This window comes from Canis lupus, chromosome 23 (genome assembly GCF_011100685.1).
Source record: "Canis lupus familiaris isolate Mischka breed German Shepherd chromosome 23, alternate assembly UU_Cfam_GSD_1.0, whole genome shotgun sequence".
Classification (NCBI taxonomy): Eukaryota; Metazoa; Chordata; class Mammalia; order Carnivora; family Canidae; genus Canis; species Canis lupus.
In genome coordinates this window covers 50,894,663-50,917,059 of record NC_049244.1, presented here as the reverse complement: position 1 = coordinate 50,917,059, position 22,397 = coordinate 50,894,663, and the positions used below count along the sequence as shown (strand labels likewise).

The window sequence follows — 22,397 nt, the reverse complement described above, 5'->3', positions numbered from 1 at the left end:
ATAAATAAATTAAAAAATTTAAAAAAATAAAAAAAAATAAAAAATAAAAAAATAAAAATGACCTCTGTAAGCTAAAGCTGCGCAAAGTAATCTTAATAATCAATAGGGAAAATTACAATTATTCCAAGATCTTTAAAAACTTCTGTGAAAACATTAAACACTCGTTCAAGGTCAGTTATAAATGTATTGGGAAATGAAAAAAAAAGAAGTAAAAACTAAAATTCAGTAAACAAGAAGTCAAAACCTTAAAAACATTGAGAATTAAAGTATTTTACTTCCTTGTGAAACAGCATCAAGAAGCATTTCAGCAGCACTTGCTTTCTTCTCATCATCTAACTCGCTACACATCTTTTCGATGCCCTGGCAAAATTGTCACATTCCTTTCTAAATCTAGATTCGCTTCCGACACTTTATCCTTTGCACACGTTCGGTGCCCTGAAATACCTCCAAGAGTTTCTTTAACGTAAGTATTTTCCTGGAGTCACTTCCTCTGGGACATCAGCATCCCTTCATCACAGCCACTTTCTCCACTGATGTCAGTAAGTTGGCTTCGCCGAGTGCCTGGCTGCACGTCCAGAGGCTCACACCGCCCTGGTGTCAACACCGCCACGGCCAGCGATTTCTTCTAGAACTCCATTTCCATCGCATTCAGATTTTACTTTTCATTTATTTGCCTCACTTCCATCTTTGTTGGTCAATTCATTCACTCCTTTGATGAACTATTCCTGTGAAATGTCACAGAGGGTTATCACTGGGAAACCAGGAGACAACCGCACACTTTGCTCTCTGTGGGTGAACTGAATAAATAACAGATGCAAGGTGACCATACAGACCTTCAAGGAAGTGATTGGTCATGGATCATGATTCACATCTGTTATTTACATAGTGATTTGTGTGCCGAAGTGCTAGGAGCAAAGTTTGTACTTCATGCAAATACAGTGAAGACGCCATACAGCGCGGTGACTAAAATCTGAACTGTTATTGGGGCACTTGTGTTCCTTAACTTCAATGCAGTAATTGAAATTCATGCATACCAGGGTGCTGCGGCCGACCGCCTGTCCTAGTTATCTTTGTTAGTTCTTAGCATACATCGATAGAAAAACATGTCCCCGCGATAGAGAGCTATTTCATCTGTTGTAAATGAATGGGATTAAACAAGGAAGGTTGACAAGAGTAACACGTCAAATGAGGTGTTAAACGTTTATCTTAACGTAACCTAAATAAAGCTGATCAACATCTCCTAAATCATGAAAATTAGAACGCCTAGTATACGGTAGCATAACATTAGAAGCCGAAGTCCAATGGCTTGAAGTGTTTTCTGACACTTTAATCCATCTTTTTTCCCTTCTATTTTTGTCTTTTCCCTTTTCTATTGAAATTCAGATACAGCTGAATGTAATGTATTTTATTAAAAATAGCAACACAGAATTTGACTTTTATAAAGGTATTTCTCTATTTCCTGCTCTTTTTTTTTTTTTTTTACCATTCTATCATTCGATGTATAGAGGCAGAGAAAGCATCCAGATATTGTTTTCTACTCTTAATAATGCTAATATCATTATGAAGCCGTGGGAATAAGACTGCTTTTTTCATGTTCGTGTTACACGGTGTAGATTATTTGAAGGTACAATTTGGCATTTTGAATAGCAAATGTGGTCCCTGTTGATACAAAGAATAGCTCGAAACCTCCCTCCTGCCCTCAACTATCACCTCCAAGGCCTCTCTAATTTTGAATTTCTTATTGCTTATAATAGATATCTTACAATGCAGTACGGGTCAAGATCTTGATAAATTCTCTCCTATTTTAGTTATCAAGGCTGCTTCCAAAATGGCTTCCAATTCTGAAACTTAAGAGATCCTCACAACAGTTTTCCTCTTCTGGTTGGTTTTTTTTTTTTTTTTTTTCTGTTTTGTTTTGATTTTGAGGAAAATCACTATTACTTTTGTAAGCATTACACATGTACCTCAATGCTCATCATGAAAAATTCAAATTCCTTCTTCAAGGAAATTCTGAGAGACTTAGGCCATTCAGGAAAATTTGAAAGTATTTCTTTCAATTATTTTAAAACTACTTCCAAATTTTTTTTTGTTTTGATTTTTTTTTTCTGGTTGTTTTGACTTACATCAGTTCATTGTGTTTAGTGTTTATGATTCTCATTTTCCCCTCTTCGTTTCCATCATTCCTGACGGAATCCCAATCCTCCCTTATACCTGGACTTGTACAAAAGCCAGAGCTCTTGATCCCAACCCATGGGCACTCAGCAGTCAGAATAGATGCTCATCCACAGATTCACCATTTTTGCTGCTGTTCTGCTGCCTGCTAAAAGCTACAGCATTCCCCCCAAATTAAATGTATTCCATCAGCTTCCATTCAAGAATTTCCATTATCCACTTCCTTTTCTTTTGAATTTATGCTACTTTCTTATCAGAAATGATCTATATATAATCAAATTATGCAGCTTCCCTGTGGGAAACCTCATCACTCCAGACTCCTTACCAAAGGCTAATAAGTGTCCTTCTAACCTTTTTTCCTATCATCCTTGCCACAACTCACATTTCTTTCTGTTCTTTCCACCCTAGGCCCATTGCACTAGCCTTCTTCTCTGTCTTGAACGTTCTTAGCTCAGATCATTGCCTGATGGCTTCCTCTCATCATGCTATCCCCGCAGAGGAGTCTTCCCTGACTGTCCTGTCTAATGTGCATTTACAGATGCTACTTTCACATCTTTCAATTTTATTTTATTCGTAGTACTTTATTTTTTTATTTATTTATTTATTTTTATTCGTAGTACTTTATATGATTTTTCGCCTGTGCCACTAGGGAAAAAAAGTTCCCAAGAACCCAGGTGGCTCTCTTGTTCACTGCTTTATCTACAGGGCCTACAATAGCGCCTGGCACACAGGAGAGCCCAGGAAATATTTGCCGAATGAATTATGGTGATAGAATTTCTACTCCCTGATTAAGCCGAGCCGTTCTGGGCATTGTCTTACATGTCCATTTGCAAATTCTTGGTTATGTGTTTTCTTCATTCTGTTCTCCTCTACCTAAATCCCCTTTGTTGTTATCTTTTATCAATTTGTATTAGTCACTTCGTTCAAAATCTAGCTCAAATGCCACTTGTAAAGTCTTTTTGAATTCTTCCTACCATGAGCCCTCTTTTATTTCTTCTCCCTATAACATTTGCTTTCACGATATCATCTTGTGCTTTTAAAAAAAACCTCTAACATATTGCTTTATAACTACATTTTGTTTGTTCCTTCTGAGTCATCTAATTGTTTTCTTATTGAGAGAAGTTGTAGTTAAGTGACAAAAGCTTTGGACTGGAAGTCCTGGAGAACGATGCTAAACTGCAGAGAGCCCGTTTCCCGCATCCTGCAAAATGGAAGAGTTGGTCTAGATCACAGGTTGCAAAATGCCTGCCCTCAGGTTGAATAAGGCCCACAGATGTGTTTCATTGGGCCTTAGTGAAACTCAAATTAGTTAGCAATGTTTAAAAATCGGGAAATTTTTGGAAATCTTGGAATTATAGATCAGGCAACAAGAGACCTACATTTCTTATTTTTAAAAGATTTTATTTATTTATTTATTTGGGAGAGAAAGAGTGAGAGGGAGAGAGAGCATGAGCAGGGGTGAGGGTGAGACACAGACTCCCCACTCAGTGGGGAGCACGATACAGGGCTCCATCCCAGGACCCTGGGATCATGACCTGAGCCGAAGGTAGATACTTAACTGACTGAGCCACCCAGGCGCCCTGAGACCTACATTTTTGCATGGTGACAAATCCATTGAGGAGGAAAGCAATTATGTTTTTTTTTCTTAAGATTTATTTATTTATTCAAGGGAGAGAGAGAGAGCATGTGCATGCATGAGTAGGGCGAGGGGCAAGAGGAAGAGAATCTTCCAGCAGACTCCCGGTTGAGTGTAGAGCCATACTATTTGGTTGGCTTTTATAAAGAAAGACTTCTATCAAAATGGAATTCAAATAGTAACCCTAGGGTGTCACTATAGTGTGCTATGGAAAATTTAACTCTGGACAGATATCAACCAACTGAAATTTCAGTTGGGCAGCAGAAAAGAAACGTGGTTCCTCGGTCTCTTCCCTCTGTGTGTAACTCCCACTAATGGTTCGTTGCAGTTATGCAGGCGTATCAGGAGCAGAATGTACTCTAGAGATGGAAAAATATTGCTATTTGTCCTCCTAAGTAATAATCACGTGTTCAACAGCTGGAACTTGCTGGGACCCTCACTTATTACAATACCGATAACTACGTTTGCTTTATTCCCACAAAACCACAAACTAATTGGCATGGTTCAGGACCACCATATTTAATAAATCCCATTATTCTTTTTGCAACAATTTATTAACTTTTAAGGAGAATACATCACACTAAAATATTTTCCATGGATTAACAGCAATAGCTAAAAGATTCCACACACACACACACACACACACACACACAAGATTCCACACCCAGGTTGGGCTTTGCTTGGTAAACCAAAGTGGATAGAAGTCACAAGTCTATTGCCCAGGGCAGATTTAGTACCCTGTTGTCAAAGACTACCGTCTGAACACTTTCTTCTCCATTTTTCCATTTCCTAGTATAAAGAGTACTCATAAATGACATAAACATTTCATGTGAGAAAAGATTACATTCCTCAAAATTTTTCTACATTAACAGAGGACATAGCAGATATTATGCCATTCATATTAATACTAAAATAAATCTTTTTTATGAAGTTTGGATAGCCGTAATACTTGAAAAACATTTAGCAATTTACGTTTATTCAGATCATGATATTCTAAAGAATTAAAGGGCAAATACATTAATCTGATTAAAATATTTTAACATTTAATTTAGACAGTTTTAATCTCTGGTTTTTTTTATAATGTGTGCAGGGACTGAGCTGAAGGGTACTTTTGTACTATCTACGAAAAAAGTGGCTTAGTAAGTAAATGAATAGTATAAATAATATTTGAAAAGAAGCATTTACTTACCAAAGAAAATAACTTGTTTTCTAACACTTGAGATTTCTTTTATTTATAAAACGCTCTATTCAAAATGTAGGCAAGACCAGAACTTCTTAGATATGCTAATCATTTTTATCTATTTACTGAATCTGGGCCTGAACTGCCAGCCCTTATTAGCATTTTTCTGGTTGCTGTATGTACTTGAAAGTAATAAAGCTGCATGTCCTTTGAAATGGCCCAGTTTTCAGATTAGTGAATTTTCTGTATGTATTTATGTTTTCTGTATGTATCTATATGTATTTATATTGGGTTTGAATGATCTTCATTTTCCATTGGTGTCTAAGCCATTGCAAATATACGGTTTACATGGTAAAGAAATCTAGTTGTGCACAACAATGAAACATGAAGCAGCAGTCTTTCTGCAAGCTGTGTGACCTTAACCTCACTAAACCTCAGTTTCCTCATTTATAAAATGGGGGTGAAAATAGTACCTATTTCCTGGGGACAAAGGCGAGATTAATAGAGATAAGACAAGCATTCTCTTAGTAAACAAAATCTACATTAACGTCTCTCCCAATAGGTGTCCAAGGTCCTATGTAGCGAATTATGCATTTTCTAATTCATACTGCATTATCCCCATTTTGCAGAGGAAGCTACTGAGGCTCAGGGAATTAAGAAACTTGCTCTAGATCACACATGTCGAGGAATGAACCTCCTTACTGTTTCTGCTCATAAGCTGTGAGCAGAGCACTATTCTTCTACAAAAGCAATCTCAGGAATTCATCTTAGAAATTAGAGTCAAGGATCATCCATGAGTAGTGACTGCAGTTCCGAGACTGGTCTTCCTACACACTTTGTAGGATCAACGTCACTATTTTGAGGTTGCACCCTGTGCAGGGACGTGAGTCATCGCCTACCCGTCCACTCCTCCACACTCTAATGCTCTCCTTTATGAATTAAGTCCTAAGAATTCCTGTCTCATCACTCCCCAGAGGTGTTCACAGCCATCTCTGACTTGAATTTCACCCCCTAGTTAATAGCTTTCTGGACTCTTCCACGAGGCTGGTCGATGGCCACCTCAGCAAATAACTGCACATCATTAGAGAGGAGCGAGAGATTGTTTGGATTGTGGAGTAGTTTACAAATGCTGCATTTCCCAGTATATACCATCCCATGACCCAGGAACTGTGGGAGGACACGGCCCTGAGTGCAGAGGAAATTCCTCATAAAACATTGTTTCCCTGGGGCCTTTCCCTGACTACCTGAAGGTTAATGGAAGGAGCATGCTGACGGTGGCGGGGACAGCGGTGGTGGTGGTTGTTAAGAGCAGTGGTGACAACATGGTGGTGGAAAGACTTTGCTCAACCACGTTGGCACCTCCCCTGGAAAATACTGGTATGAGTGTAGGATTTCATTCTATCCTGACAATCTGAACTTACTTGGTCAATGTTTTATAATCTTTAGGAACCACTGAGCTTCCTAAATAAACAGTATCTCCCTTTTCCCGGGGTATAGTCTTCACATGTGTGGTATTTTCTTTCTCCTTTAAAATTTAAAACATCCTCTACCATTCCCTTAAAGCAAATGCTTTTAACTTAAGACCCAGGGTCAAAGGAAACCATGCCATATGAATTCAAATAACCCGATTCCTGGGAATCTCGGCGTGGCACCCTGCTAACCAAACTGTAAGCTCCCGAGTGGATTAGCAGTATCTTATGGAGAATGACAAATGTATGTTTGTCGTGTTGAATAACTAAAAAAAAAAAAAAAAAAAAAAAAAATAGAGGAAGAAATGGAATTTTGCAAGATACGTTACACCGACAAAGATAGGTCAGGTTGTGTTTGTGGAGCTCAGTGCTGCTCTGCCTAGAAGCGAGAGGTGTTGTAGGTGTGCTCGGCTGGGCCCAGGGAGGCAGGCCAGACCCAGGGGAGGGCCACGCCCTGTGCAAAGGCCCGGTGCGGCCTCCAGAAGCTCGCGGCTGACTGAAGCCTGGGCAGGGTGCAGAGCAGGCTCCCGGGCTCTTAGGGCCTTGTCTAGTCTTGCAGCCCGTGACCTCAGGCCCATGGAGGCCTCCTTCCCGGACCCGCGAAAGGGAGGAATGCAACCCCAGGACCTCTGCACTGCTCCTCTCCCACCCCCCGCCCCAGGCCCGGGCCCGAGCCGGCCTAACGCAGATCCTTTGCTCTAGGTGTGGTTACAAGAACAAAATTATTATAATTACTGGGCGTAACTCTAGTCGCTGCATCACATCTACCCCTAAGTGTGTGCCCCACATTTGCACGTCTGTTACCAAGAAAAGAAGGTGACTGCGGGGCCAGCAGTTCTGCTGAAATGCTGACTTCCACACCGTTTCCTAGAGCCTGTCCTAATAATCACCTACAAAGCTACAATTTTGGCCACCTAAGCCAGGTCACGGAGTCTTGGATCTCGGGGTGCCTGCCCCCACGCCCGTGCCCCCCGTGCTCCCTCCCTCCTGTGGGTCCACCCCCGCGGCCCTCGGTCAACCACCCGGTACAGGCCCCACGGCCCCTGCGCCGAGCAAGGCCAGAGGGAAGAGAGTGTGAAACACACCCTGGACTTCCAAGACCTCGTGTGGAAAATAAAAAAAGAATGTAAAATATCTCATTCGCAACTTTCAATATTGCTTGCGGAGCAAAATGAGAGTATTTTGGACATATTGTGTTAAATAAAAGATATGAGTAATATTAATTTTAGGGCGCCTGGGTGGCTCAGTCAGTTAAGCATTGGCCTGCAGCTTGGGTCATGATCTCAGGGTCCTGGGATCCAGACCCATGTCGGGCTCCCTGCTCAGTGGGGAGCCTGCTTCTCCCTCTGCCTCTGCAGCTCCTCCTCTTGTGCTCTCTCCAGCGTGCATGCTCTCATTCTCTCGCTCTAATAAATAATAAATAAAATATTTTTAAAAAATAAAAAAATAGGGATGCCTGGGTGGCTCAGTGGTTGAGCAGATGTCTGCCTTCCACTCAGCCCAGGGCGTGACCCCGGGGTCCTGGGATGGAGTCCCACTTCGGGCTCTCCCCACAGGGAGCCTGCTTCTCCCTCTGCCTGTGTCTCTGCCTCTCTCTGTGTGTCTCTCATGGATAAATAAATTTTAAAAAATAAAATGAATTTTACCTGCTTTTTAAAAAAATTCTTTTTTAATGTGGCTATTAGAAAGTTTAAAATTACAAATGTGGCTCACATTTGTAGCTCACATTATATTTCGGTTCATTAGTGGACTAAATAGTTTCCAGTCCTTTGTGTTAATATGCTTTATTCAAGAAAAAGCATCTCCTTAGACAATACCATCTAAAGATGTTTAATATTTTAATGTAATTATCAAATAGTTTCAAATGAATTATCAACTAAATTATGTATTTTTTACTTTTTAAAAGAATGCATTTATGTATCCACAACAAAGCCAGTTGTACTGGAAATTCAAATCCATTAAACCATAGGACAGATGCTAGAACAAACTACAGTAATACAAAGGCATGTAATAAAAGCAGTGGTACTGACCTCTTTTTGTGTCATGGGCCCATATTATTCATTGAACCAGTATTTATGATTTATCTACTGTATTCCAGACTGTGCCAGGCTCTGGAAATACAGCTGATAAACCTGATGAAAGTTTTAGACCCTCTCCCCAGGGGGAAAAAAAAAAAGCATATATAAACACACTTACATACTTGCATTCCATTTTTGGCTCTGTGAATCTTCTGAAGTTCATCATGAATCCTAAATTAATAATTTCTAAATCTGAAAAAAAAAAAAAAAAAACATGGACCTTAGGGCCAGCCAGATATGGGTTCAAATGCTGGCTCCAGCAGCTCTGGGGTAGCCCTGGGCTGTATTTATCTTCTCTAAGTCCTGTTTCTTCATCTACAAGGTAGGTACAAATTGTGGGGGCAACAAGGATCAGCTCTGAGATATTTAAAGGCCTCTGTTACACATTCCTCCCTAAGCACCTCCGTAGGTGTAACAGATGGTAACTATTATTTCTCATCTTGTGTTAGGCAGGGAAGTGGCCCAGAAGAAAGGTGAGTTAGAGAATGGATTCTGTAGTCTGAATCTTCTTTTCTATGTCAAGTTCTTGATTCATGTAGTAGCCCTAAGCGTTAGTTGCTGAAAAAATAAAAGAGCTTGGTTCTCCAACCAAGCCATGACCTTTGAAATAAGATGTCCAAAAATGGTGTGTGAGTAGTCTGGGGTAATGTGATCTACAGAAATGAGAACACATCTGCCCACACCTTGAGCGATGCTCTGTGGTATGTGCATATGTTTTTCTGTGGTTTGAAAACAAATTTCTGTCTCTGCAAATCTTACAGATGAGTTTCTGTTTTGGGGGGTTGCTTTTTGTTTGCTTGCTCATTTATTTAGAAAACTGTCCTGGTATGTATATACTTCTTACGGGCAACCTGAAGGCCACCTCCAGCAGGCACAAGCGAACTTTGGGATGAAAGTAGCCTTAAATGAGTAAGAACTTGGGCTAAGAAGCTAAATGCCATGCTATTTCTACACCACTTGTCCTTCCAATGCTGCACTCAATGGAATCGTCCATTCTCCAAATCACTAAGTCAAAGGTGGAGTGATTCACCAGCTACCAGCAGGTGAGGGTAAGCCAGCCTCATCATAATTTTACAGACTCCTCTTTCCACTCATGAAAACAAGTTATGTATGGTATTTATGTACATCTGTGTTGCTGGGCATTTTCCAAATGCCTTTTGGAGAACATTAAACAGGAAATTGATGCCACGGGGCAAATATTCATTCTTCCCATCCCCTCTCACAAAAACAAGTACAGATTTGCTGTGGCTAGACTGACTTCCTGCAGGGTGCTGTAGCTTATTCGATTTTACACTAGAAGGAAAAAAAAAATACATTCTCTGTTTCAATTTAGGGCATGTTGAAAATGGCTAAAATGCATAAACAAAAAGCTTCTCTCATGAGAGCACCGAAGTATAGAATTCAGCGCTTTATAAAATCACATAATTCAAAGGTTAATGATTGTTTTTCATGACTATTGATGAAAGTAAATTCGTATTACACTGGACGCAACAAATTCAGCCTAAACAGCATGTTGTCTGGTTCTCAAATGGAAAAATCATTAAGCGTATGGCCGTTGTAGCTTTTCATATAAGGATGGCCTCTCCGTCTAACCTGTTACCGTGGTCTTTGGTTAATGTCCTCCTCAGCATCTGCTTTTCCCTTTTCACTTTCTTATCAGGCCAGAAACTATTTTGGGATCCATGAGACTCTGGAAGAACGTAATCTACTTCCAGCCCCAGGAATAGAGGATGTGACTTAGGTTAAGTTATTCAATGCGTTATCTCTCCTAGCCACAGAGATTTGTTCAGAGGCATGTGACCTAAGTTTATCCAATCAAAGTGAATCTTGAGGTTTTTGCTGGGAAAACATTAGTCACTTTTTCCTGATGGACAAGACCACTGAAGCAGTTGGCAGCCACCTTAGGGTCATAATGGGGACCTAATCCATTTGCCTAAAAAAAGCAAATACCACAGAGGGCAAAATAGAGAAGCTGAAAAAAAAAAAAAAAAAAAAAAAAGGTCCCAGATGTCATCGTTTTACTGCTAGATCAAGTTTTGCCTAAAGATCTATCTCTGGACCATTTAGTAATATAAACCATCAAATCCCCAGTATTTTTAAACTAGTTTGATTCAAGTTTTTTGTAGTTCGCAACCAACGCTTTCTAACTGCCATACCTACCTGTTGGAAGACATTTATGAAAGAAAAGTAAGCGGACAAGGAGATAAGCTAATGGGCTACTATTAAGGTTAATTTTAGAACTGATTACAGAAAAGCAAGACCAGTAAGGAATAAAGAAGTGATTGCTACTTTCCAAGTGATGAGTAACCACCACAGCAGTGTGGGGCAGGGGAAAAGCCAATCCATGGACTTCTTCCAAGGCCCAAGCAGAGTGGGGACTTAGCAGCAAGAAGGGTCTACCCTCAGCCAAAGCCGTTCTTAACTCACTTCCTCTCCTTCAGCTACTACTGTTGAACTCCTCAGCAACACATGCAGTCTGCACTTAGCAGTCATTGACCTCCATCCTCCCCACTGGTCTTTGCCACCTCCCTCTGAAGAATTATATATTATTATTATGTCCCATTTCATGGATGGGGAAACTAAGGCCCAGAAACCTTAAGTTATATGTATGATAAACAAGCAATAGAGAACAGGCTCAGGTGTCAGATCGCCTTATTCTAAAGCCTATAATCATTGCCCTACAACATACCTCCTTGAAGATTGTCTTTCTGTATTATATGTGGTAATTGGGGTCATCCAGAGCAAGGCCTACAGGGATTTGACACCTGCCTTCATCCTTACTGTTCCTTTCACCAAGAGTAATGAGAGTTTATTTTGTCCACGCGGTCACCATAATTTCTTTCAGCAGCGCTCCATGCTCTGAAAGTATCCCCTTTCTACCTCTTGGGACCATCAAAACTCCCATTCCCTCAGTCCCAGAAGACAGCAGATTGCAAGGAGGGGTTTTTCTGAATCAATGCACACCGAGGTGGGAAATACTGGTAACACGTGGGGGTATTGATCCTCCCTCTGAACAGAAGTACTTTGTGAGCGGGCGCTTGCAGACGGAGTGACTTCTCCTGAAGAGGGTAATCTCCCAGTATGAGTTTCAGACAATGTGGGCTCCATCCAAGGTGGAGGCACAAATACTTTGGGTAGGGGTCCTTCCTGGTTGTCTTGCTACAGAAACCACTTCTCCCTTCACCGACTCACAAGGCCGCACTGTGCTTCAGCCCACAGTGTTCGGAGAGCTCTGGATACACCTTGATCCTCGTACGGAGCTACCCTTTCACCAGCCTAACGTGGGCGCCGTCACTTGCAAAGTAATTCCTGACATCTCAACACGGTGTTCAGCAAACACTGCTGAGCGATTACCGTAGGATGCCCTATGCAGCTTGCAGCCACTTTGACAAAGACGCCATGTTCTTTAGGCTCTTTCAAATGACAAGGTACAGGAAACTGTAGGAGATGGAAATTACTGGAAAGATAGTGGGGGCGCTCTGGAGTTATGAGAAGCAGCTTTTAGCTGGCCAGGTCTCACAGAGAATTAGAACACGGGACAGCATGCATGCGGCAAGAGCTTCTGAATGCCCTCGGGATACAAGAGCTCTGGTCATCAGGTCATCTGGTCATCGCCTCAGGCCTGTTTATTTATTCTTGCTCTAGTGAGTCCACTATTATTGTGACTTAGCTACTATCTATCTTCATTCATTTTCCTTCCTCTCTGACCAGCTCTTCCTGCACTTCATAGCTTCTACTACCTCATTGGTTCTGATTCTAAGGCTCCGAGAGAGGCAGTCCGTTTGAGTCTGTTGGGAAGTGTCTAGTTCTAAGCATCTATTTTGGGTTCAGCTCTCAAACCAGGTACCCCATTGGATCCCTATGGACCAGATGCCGACCTCTGGTTAGTTAAATCAGTCCTGAAGTCCTAACCACAGCAACCTTCGCCAGGTCCCTGGGACTCTGAAGAATCCACCTGAGAAATTTCCTTCTCTGCTTACTTTAGCAACAATCCTTTCCCAACAAAAACAAAAACAAACAGTGAGGCTATACTAGCCAGGGCAGAATGACAGGTCACTGCATGTTTAGTGGTAATTTGGAAGAAAAAAACAGAATATTAGGGGGTTAGGGTACTAAGTACTGAAAGCAACATGAGAAAAATAAGGCAGCAAAATTGACTAGGCTACTAAAAAACAGGATCTCATTTAATCAAGACCTAAAAGGAGTTTTATATGTTCCAAACACACCTTAAGGACAAGATAATGGGGATTCACAAATACAGTTCACAGAAACATGGGACACAAGAGCTGGAGAGTTCATGGCAAGTCACTTGTCCAACTCTCTTATTTCATAATTGGGGAAAGCCCATAAAAGTTAATTGACCAGTTAATTAATCCACACAATTAGTGGTGGAGCCCTGACTCCTGAGTCATGACCAATAAACCACTGGTCTATATTTCTGAGCTAGTAGTGAATTTTTCTTCCTAAAGATGGGCTAGATCACATTTAATGCTCCAAGGGCTCTACTGATTGTCCGGGTGAATGGGGACAAGGGCAAATAACAAAGTTGGGACATAGTGGTTGAAGGTATTCACACACGATAAGGTCCGTGTTTTCTACAGGAGCACAGGATAGAATGAGATGTAACAGGGGAAAAAAAAAACACTTTAGAATGTGAGATTCAAGTGTCATTCCTGCCACCAGGCAGCTGTGTGCGCATGAACCACTATCAACTCTCTGAGCTTCAGGCTCTTTAACGGCTAAGGGAAAGTCAGACCAGAGGACCACTTAGACCATGTACCCCTGACTCCTCCAGTTCTGATCATTCTAGGGATGATAGCACCTACTTTTTGAGGGGGAGCTCAGAGGACCAGGAGTACTAAACCAGCTAATTGCCAGTCAACTACATTGATAATTTTTTTTTAACGATTTTATGTATTTATTCATGAAACACACAGAAAGAGGCAGAGACACAGGCAGAGGGAGAAGCAGGCTCCCTGCGGGGAGCCTGATGCAGGACTCGATCCCAGGACTCCGGGGTCATGACCTAAGCCGAAGGCAGATACTCAACCACTGAGCCACCCAGGTGCTCCATACATTGAGAGTTTAATAAGTTGTTCTCAAAATTATCTAAAGGCAAGTGGACAAAGGGATGAATGTGTCCTTTCATAGAATCTTGGCTTAGACTTGCCATCTCTGAAAATACTCAGAAAGGCATTTAAAAATCATAACATTTCACACAGAAAAAAAAAAAAAACTACAAAACCCCCTCTCTCTACAGTGCACCATATATGGAGACATATTTAAACACATAAGCATTTTTTTCTTTCTGTGAACTGAAAATGGAAAAGACATGACAAGTATCCAGTACACAGAGTGGCATTTTAATACATTCTCTTAGTAATAAATTTTGATGGATGGAAACTAAAAGTGGATCATGTAGAGAGAAGGGTCTCCCAGTTGGAAGTCTTACTCTGAGAAGGCTAATAAATCTTTAGGCCACTTGTGGGGTCACTGCAGATAGTCAGACCCTAAACAACTCTAGGATGTACCAATCGCATCGAGTCTATGTGGGTCATGGCCTGGGAATGGTTCACTGCACAGGCTGCAAAATGGCCCTCAGCGGCTCCGACCATGGGAGGGCTAGTGATATCCTTCAAATCCCATGTTGTTAAAGGGTGCTTTGGGAGCTGCCCATAGTACTAGCTCTTCTCATGATATTTCAGAACAAGCGACTATTCAAAAGAACAGGCATATGGCAAGCATGTGGAAATTATTGCAATTGGACAAAGAAAACATTTTCATTTACATAACCAACTTTCAATCACTGTAACATCCAGTTATTATGTGAACATCCAGTAGCCAGAAACTGCCTGGATTTTAATCTCAGCTTTGGCATCTACTGCTAGCTATGGAAGCTTAGGAAATGCTACTTAATCTCTCTGTGTATCGGTTTCCTCATATATAAAACGGGGTTAATAATAATACATATATCATAAGGTTTTTATGAGAATTGAATTAAGTGTTTCATATTTAAAGAACTTAGAACAGTGCCTGGCGCATAGCAAGCTCTATGTGTGGATTTGTTAAATAAATAAGGAAAAAAATACAAGTAGGTATTTATTACCATTTATGACCATTCCAGCATCTTCTAACTGCTGGGCAGAATGTTGTATTAGCCACGATACATTTTCAATTATGCATCCAACTAAAACATTACTAAGACAATAATTAAACCGAGACAAAAGTAACATATTGATAATTGTTTAAACCTCTCCTTCTGCAAAATAGATTAGACATGAAACATCTGAGTTAAAGAACTGCATGCTTAACACAAGGTAGTATTTTGGACTTTAAAACAAATGTGTAAGTTCAGTATTTGGAACATAAATTAGATTGTCAGACAAGGTGAAAGAGAACATCCAAATGAACACTTTCTTATAGGTTTTATTTCTTCTTCCAAAATCATAAATATAAACTGATTACATAAGCTGACTGCAGTCCATTTCATTATAAGAATATATGAACTCAAAGAAGTTAATTTTCTCTTCGAATTTGGATTTATTACACAAAGAGCGTAACAACAATAATAGAAGGAAGGAAATACCATTAACACTTACACCCTAACACATCAATTGTTTTCATTTTTCATTGCTCCTTTCTCTACCAAGTCCAATTGCCTGCCTTTTTTTACATAGTGGTTGAAAAAAAAAAGTAAAATGCTCTGTAAGCCTCAGTCATCTGTCCTCTTCCCTTATCACACCACACACTCCCTCTGGGAGAAGCTTTTATCCATTCAGTAAATATTTATTGAATACCATTCACATGCCAACCACTGTTACAGGTGCTGGGGATATAATGATGACCAAGACAGACAAGGCCCCCGTCCTCAAAGAACTTAATTCTAGTTCGGAATAAATATGTAAACCAATACATAAATAAATAAATTCCAGACTTTCTAGGGTCAGAGGAGGCTCCTCTGAGGATATTTAAGCTGATAGAAGAAAGATGAGGTGGTAAAAGCCATGCAATGAGCTGAAGGCATCACGTACAGCACACGCAAAAACCCTGACATGGGGAAAGAGCTTTGCATATTTGAGGAAGTGGAGGGAGGCCAATGGGAATAAAATTGGCCAGCAGGGACCTAAGAGAAAGGCAGGAACCGCTTCATAGGACCTTGTAGGCCATGGTGAGGAGTTTGGATTTTATTTAAAGTGCAACAAGAAGACTTTGGAATATTTTAAGCAGAGGCAGCATGTTCTGTGCTCTTAGGTTACTCTCATTGCTTAGTGAAGAGTGAATTATGGTGAGACAAGAACAGAAAGAAAGAGACCCATTGTAGTCGTGAAAGCAAGAGAGGATGGTGACTTAGACTGGGATGATAGAGTAAAGTAGCTGGATTCAAAATACATCCTAGAAGCAACACCTACACAGGCTGAGATTAGATACAGAGGACAAGGGAAAGAAGACTCTAGAATGATTGGGATCCTTATTTTGGGGGGTTAAGCAATTGGGTGTATGATGGAGGTATTTACTTCAATTGGGATAGGATCATATTTAGGAGTCCTTTTTTGTGGACATTTAGTTTACAATACCTATTTGGAGTTAAATTGGAAATGTCAGTTATGCAATTGGATCCATGAGTCAGAAGCTCAGGTCAGTTGTATATCAGCACATTGTCACATTTAAAGCCATCGGACCAGAAGGGAAGTAAGGAGAAAGAATTGAAAACCAGGCCCCGTGACACTCCAACTTTTGGATGTCAGGTCGAGGCCAAAAGCCAGCTATAAAAACTGAGAAGAGTTCATTAATTTGGGAAGGAAATCAGGACAGTGTAATGTTTCTGAAACCCAGAGCATAAATTGATTCAAAAAAGGAGAGAGTTCTTATCTGTGTTGAATACTGTTAATAGGTCAAGTAAAGTGAGAATGAAGAAAAACCCGCTCAATTTGGCAATATGGAGAGTTCTGGTGATTTTGGCAAGATCACTGCAGTGGCGTCCTAGAGATTGAAGCCAGAATGGAGTGGGTTGAGACTGAATGGATTTAATGCAATTCCAGTAAAAATCCAAATAGAATATTTCTTAAAAATTGACAAACTGATTCTAAAAAGCATGTAGAAAAATCAAAGGGCCAAGAATGGCCAAATTACTTTCAAAGACCAATGGAGTTTTTTTCATTTCAGATATTAGGACTTGTTAAAAATCTAAAGTAGTTATGGGACATTGACATATATGGACACGCAGGGCAGTGCATGGCAGATTAGTCAATAAATGGAATCATTGATTATCCATATGAAAATAATAAAATTCGATTCAATGTCATACTATTCTGAAATACCAATTTGTAGGTGGCTTGAGAATGTAAAATAGATGACACAGTTTTAAAACTTGCAGGAGAAAATTTTATGACCTCAGAGTAGAGAAGAATTTCTTAAATAGGAGACATAAAGTTTTAACCATTAAAGAGAAGTCTGATCAATAAAAATTAAGAACATCTGTTTCCCAAAAGACAGCATTAAGAAAGTGATAATGAGACTATCATAATAAATAAAAATTTAAAAAAAAAAAAAAAAAGAAAGTGATAACTCATACCACAGACTAAGATAGGAAGGAATGTGTGTAAGAACTATAACTAACAAAGGATTAGAATCCAGAATACCTACACATCTCCCACCAATCAATATCAAAAGACAAGGGACTTGATAGCAAAGGCAAACGATGCACAAAGGCATTTTCACAGAAGAGAATTCCCTCATGGCAAATAAGACACATGAAAAGATGTTCAACCTTTTTAATCCTTAAGAAAATGGAAATTAAGATGATAATAGGATAACATTTTATATTCACTAGACTGGCAAAATCAAGAAGTCGGGCAATACCAGGAGGTGGAAAGAATGTAGTCAACAGAAACTCTTAAAAATACTGCTGAGAATTCAAATGAGTTTAACTAACTTGGGAAACTTAGTGTTATCTTATAAAATTGAACAGTCATATAGCCTACAGCCCGGCAGTTCCACCCCGGTGTAAACCCTAACGAGTCGGATGCCATGTTCATTGTGTCACTGTTGGGACTCGTAAGAACAAGAAACAACACAAATATCCGTTGACCACAAAATGCGTTAATAAATTAGAGAATATTCTCACAATTCACTATATTTAAATGTGGGTGGATGACCTGCAGCTACCTGAAATACTATGGAAAACTGGAGTTCCGCACACAGAGTATACCAGTTTGTGAACCTCAAAAACAAGAAAACCATTCATTATACTGTTTGGGGCTATAGCATTCCAGACCCATCCCAAGGTACCATAGTGGCCCCAGGCAACCACTAGGCTTCTCCTTGGAGCAGTTTGAACAGGCCATAGCTGGAGAATTGAGGACTAGATTTTTCATTCTAGGACTTAGAAGTCTCAGGAGGTGCACACACACACGCGTGCACACACACACACTCTCCCAGCCCTGCCCAGGTCTGACCCAGACGTGGGGGGTGAGGAATGAGCAAGCAAGAGCACTGGAATCCGACGTGCAGTTGGTTCCTCCTCTCTGCTGGTGAAGGCTTTTCTTTTGCCCCGAGGAACAGCGACTCTACCCTGTGGATTCCTGCTCCTCGGAACCAACTCTGGTTTCTGGACTCCTGATAAAGCTCTCGGAGTTTTGAGTCCATCTTTTTCTGTTTCAAAAAGCCATACTTCTGCAAATCAAAAGGGCTTGTCCTCAGGCTATCTTGTTTCCCGAGGGAGGTGAAAACACTATTTTGAAATTCAAAAATGTAGGCAATGACCTATTTGTTCTGTGCTATATCAAATACTCCCCTTCCCTAGGACAAAAAAGCCTCAAATCCAAGGTTATTCTTAATGACTATGAGGGTAAAAAAACAAAACAAAACAAAACTCTGAGTTACCAAGAGGGAAAAATATAACAAGAGGTATTTTAAAAATATTATCTCGCTGTGCTCTTTAGCCCGGGAGGCCCTGCCCGGGGGCACAGGGTCCCAGGCCGCACGTCCGCAAGGGCTGTCCAGGGCTCCGTCCTGGGGGTCCCGGGAGCACCAGGCCCCGCGACGGTCGAGCTCAGGGCTCGTGGGGTCTTTCCCCCCGCGGTGCCTCCCCTGAAGCTGGCTTCCTCACTTTGTAAGGTTCATGTTCTTCACCTGGAGGTTAACCTATTTGCTGTTGGCTCCACACCCACCTTCCCTTCCCTCTTTTGGGATGTTGGGGTTGACACTATGCAAACCTTTCTCCTTTGTCCGCAGGATTCCTTGTCAAGAGGGGGTGCTCCCGGAGCCCCAAGGCCTGAGGAAGTCGAAGGCCCGGGCTTTCCTATTTGCTCGCTTTTCCTGTAATGTCACCCAGCAGTGACCCTTTGTCCCGACAACAGCAGTTGTTTCCGGGCTCCAGTTGCTCGGGGCACTTCCAGAGCCGCCTTCACCCCACCTTCCTCCCAAACCCAACCCCGGCGCCTGGCCACTGTCCCCTCTGAGGCCTGGGTCCCCTCTGTGTGTCGCCGGCTCCAAGCTCCCGGATTCTGACGACCCCAACGTCTTCCTTGTTTGCTCAGACCCAGGAGGTGGTTTTTGCTTCTTGAAGCTACTGTCTCCATGAAACCTCAGTGTTCCCTTTTTGTATTTTCGGTTCTCTCTAAGAGCCGATGAACTAATTCCCTGCATTAAATTTTCTCAATTGAAATTCTTAGTTTGTTTTGTTTTCCTGACTGATTTATCCTCCGCGAAGTGGTGGGTGGAAGAAAACGCCGCCCCAAAACGTGCCACTTCAGCCTCCCCAGGATTATTTTGAGCTGAAGGCAACGGATGAAGAAACAGATGGGGACAAAGCTCCCCACCCCCTCCTGTTTGCCTGAAAGCAAGATATAAATTTGCTAAGGTGTCCTCCCACCGCCCCCCACCAGGAAGCCCAGAAGTTAACCACCCCAGGGAATCTGCAGAGCAAACTTGACTACCTAGCCCTTATCATCCATTAGTTCCCCATATATTTACCTTCCCACAGTTTGCCACCCCGGGAACTCAGTCCTTTTCCTTTGTCTTGTCACTTTCTTAAAAATTTATTGTGGGTTTGCTAAAACTCTGTGAAGCCCAAATTCTAACTTGCGTGTCCTTTGAGTTACTCACCAAAGTACTCGCGTGGACATGGCCAATGCACGTACTGACTGTTCTCTTAGTCTTATTTGCAGAGCATCAGCCAACAACCCTAAGGTGGGTAGAGGGAAGACAGGGTTTCCTTCCCTGTAGAGGACTCTCTGGACCGGTTCATCCACTCCCTCCCGGTCAAAGCATTTGTTTTTGTGCTTCCATAGCCCCTTGTAGATGGCTCCTTAGAAGGGCTGATTGTCACAGTATTACATTGACTTTCTTATCTGACAGTGTCCCACCACGAGGGGGGTTAGCCTCTAAGAGTTGGGATCAACTTTTATTCATCTTTACCATTCCTGTGTCAGTCACAATGAATATATGCTCAATAAGTGATCCTTGAGTGGACAAATAACCAAGTGGATAAATGAACACATGACTGTAGGAGTCACGTATTTTGTCCTGCTAAAACTTACAACCACCCCTCTTTATCCGCAGAACAAATCCTCTGGCCCCTTTAATCCGGCCCCCGTCTTCCTCTCGGTTCCGTCTGTCCCATCCCTGTCTTCCCAGCCCTTCTGAACGCTTACAGCTGCTCCCAGCACACACGTCTAGCCGTCTGTCTCTGCAGTCAGTCCTTCTTTCTTGGGATGCTTGTCCATGCCTGATTCCTCTACTACAGGCGTAAGCCATTTGAGGAACTTCTTTATTTCCACTGCCCAGGAGAGTCCTAGGATGCAGTGGATACTCAGTGCCTAATTATTAAATGTGTTTCCGTATTGCTGTAGCTTCCATAATTATCAACTTGGATTCTTGCACACTACTTTGGGTAGGTCATATGCCACGATTTACTTAACCACTGCTTTATTACTGGATTTACTTAACCACTGCTTTATTACTGGATATTTAAGATAGTGTCCAATGTTCGTTATTACAATTAATGCAGTAGAACAATTTTTTCTGCAAAGAGCTTATTTTCTTGTAAGGAGAGTTATTTTTTTCTTTTTCTTAGAGGAGGGTAGCATATGAGTTATTAAAAAAAAAAAAAGGAGTTCTCACTTTTCTCAGTTGGCATCAGTGATAGTGGGCCTAAGTTCTAGGGGATGCTTTTGGGGTCATTATGTCTTCAGAAGGCCAATGAAATAATTTTACTCGCAATAATTCTAAATATTTCCCTAAAGACTCGCAAATCAAGATGTCAGTGTCCAAGTATTCCAGACCCTGTATACCCGTAGGCCTGAAACGTCATTGTCTCCGGCTTCTCTTTGAGTACAAAGAGGGAGGAAGTAAGTAGGTGGCATTTGACTCCAGGGATGGGGTGATTGAGGTTTGAGGAACAGGATAATATATAATCAGCTTGTCAATAGAAATTAGAATCAACTGAAGCCACCATCATTGAATCATACCAAAGTTTTTTTTTCACTCTCTTCATCTGGAAATGTCCTAGAAATAAAGAAATCCCTTGATATGCAAAACAAACACTCATGGAAATCTAAGTACGAGTCCCCTCTATTGAACTTTTGTTTCCTGAAGTGGTTTTCATTTTGTAATTGTGGCTGCGTCTCCAACTGCAACACGAAGTCCAACCAGATCCCTGCCTAGGCCACCTCAGACCACTGTGCTTTCAAATAAGTTGAGAATTTCCAACTTAAAGAAGAGAGAAGGTAGACAGAGAAGAAATTAAGGGGGAAGAGGTGTGAACCTAAAAGTGACCTGACTTCTAGCTGTGGGAGGGCGGCCTTTCTGGACCTGCGTCCTCATTTATAAATTGGGTAGAAGATCCTCAAAGTCCTCTCGAACTCTGAATGTCTGTGACCTTGGGTGTTTTAGTCCTGATCATGGGCAGAAACCTCAACAAAAGCCCCAATTAGTTTTTGACTTTCCTGAGTCTCAAGAACAAACAGCGGAGCCTAATTCCCTTGCAGGTGCAACTCATCTTGCATCCTCCTATCCATATTTAAAACAGAACAAACAAACAAACAAACAAACAAAAAATAGCACAAAGAATTTAACTGCTGTGACTCCTCAGGAAATCTTTCTCTGTTTCATCCATTATGATTTGTACATTCCTCCTCCAAATCTATGTGGAATCTGACTTGAACTCACTTTGCACTCTCTGTTGACATAGAATCCTGAAATAAATCTCTTACAACCTGCAAAAGACGACTTTACCCAATTTAGCTGATCCACAGACCTAATCAGGAGAAACCTAACAGAAATGAATGGCTCCTTACAACTTATCCAGACCGTTTCTAATTTTATATATATATAAAATAATATATAAATTTTATATATAATATATATATATATTATTACCTTAAGAAATCCACTTCAACTTGGAGAAGTTGCTCTAGGCCATACCACACGCCCTGGGCTTCATTTGCAGATAATAAAAGGACCACATATCTCCTCTGTCCTTCAGGTTTACCCAGATTTATCAGAAGAAAAGGCCCCATACAGCTCTGGGTTTCATTTTTTTTTTCAGCCAGCGAGTTCCTCCAATTTCCTCTCCAAAAGAACACGCAGCTGTTTATAAAATGCCTCTATTTAGGACTCCTCCTTTGGAGGCAAAAGGAAACCTCAGGCTTCTATCGTGTTTCGGCATTTTGCATCTTTGCTTTTAGATAACAAGTGGTAACAAGCGAGGGACAAGAATAAATAACATATTCCTGTTTGTGAGGGGGAATAAAAGAGCAAAACCAATGCCTCCACCCCTCCCAAGAGGGATGAGTCCTCCGTGGGCCTCTGCTTAGGAAAGGTGTTCAAAAGGCAACCGACCCTCTTTGCTGCCTACACGC

At 41.2% G+C, this 22,397-nt stretch overlaps 1 long non-coding RNA gene across 1 annotated transcript; it reads right to left on the bottom strand.

Annotated features, from left to right (window-relative positions):
- Positions 1-290: 290 nt before the first annotated feature.
- LOC111091975 lies at positions 291-22,021 on the bottom strand. The gene is made up of 3 exons (XR_005376750.1): positions 21,916-22,021; positions 8,654-8,727; positions 291-725 (listed from the first exon to the last, which is right to left on the bottom strand). It is a non-coding gene; the product is annotated as an uncharacterized LOC111091975 (long non-coding RNA).
- Between the last annotated feature and the right edge of the window lie 376 nt (positions 22,022-22,397).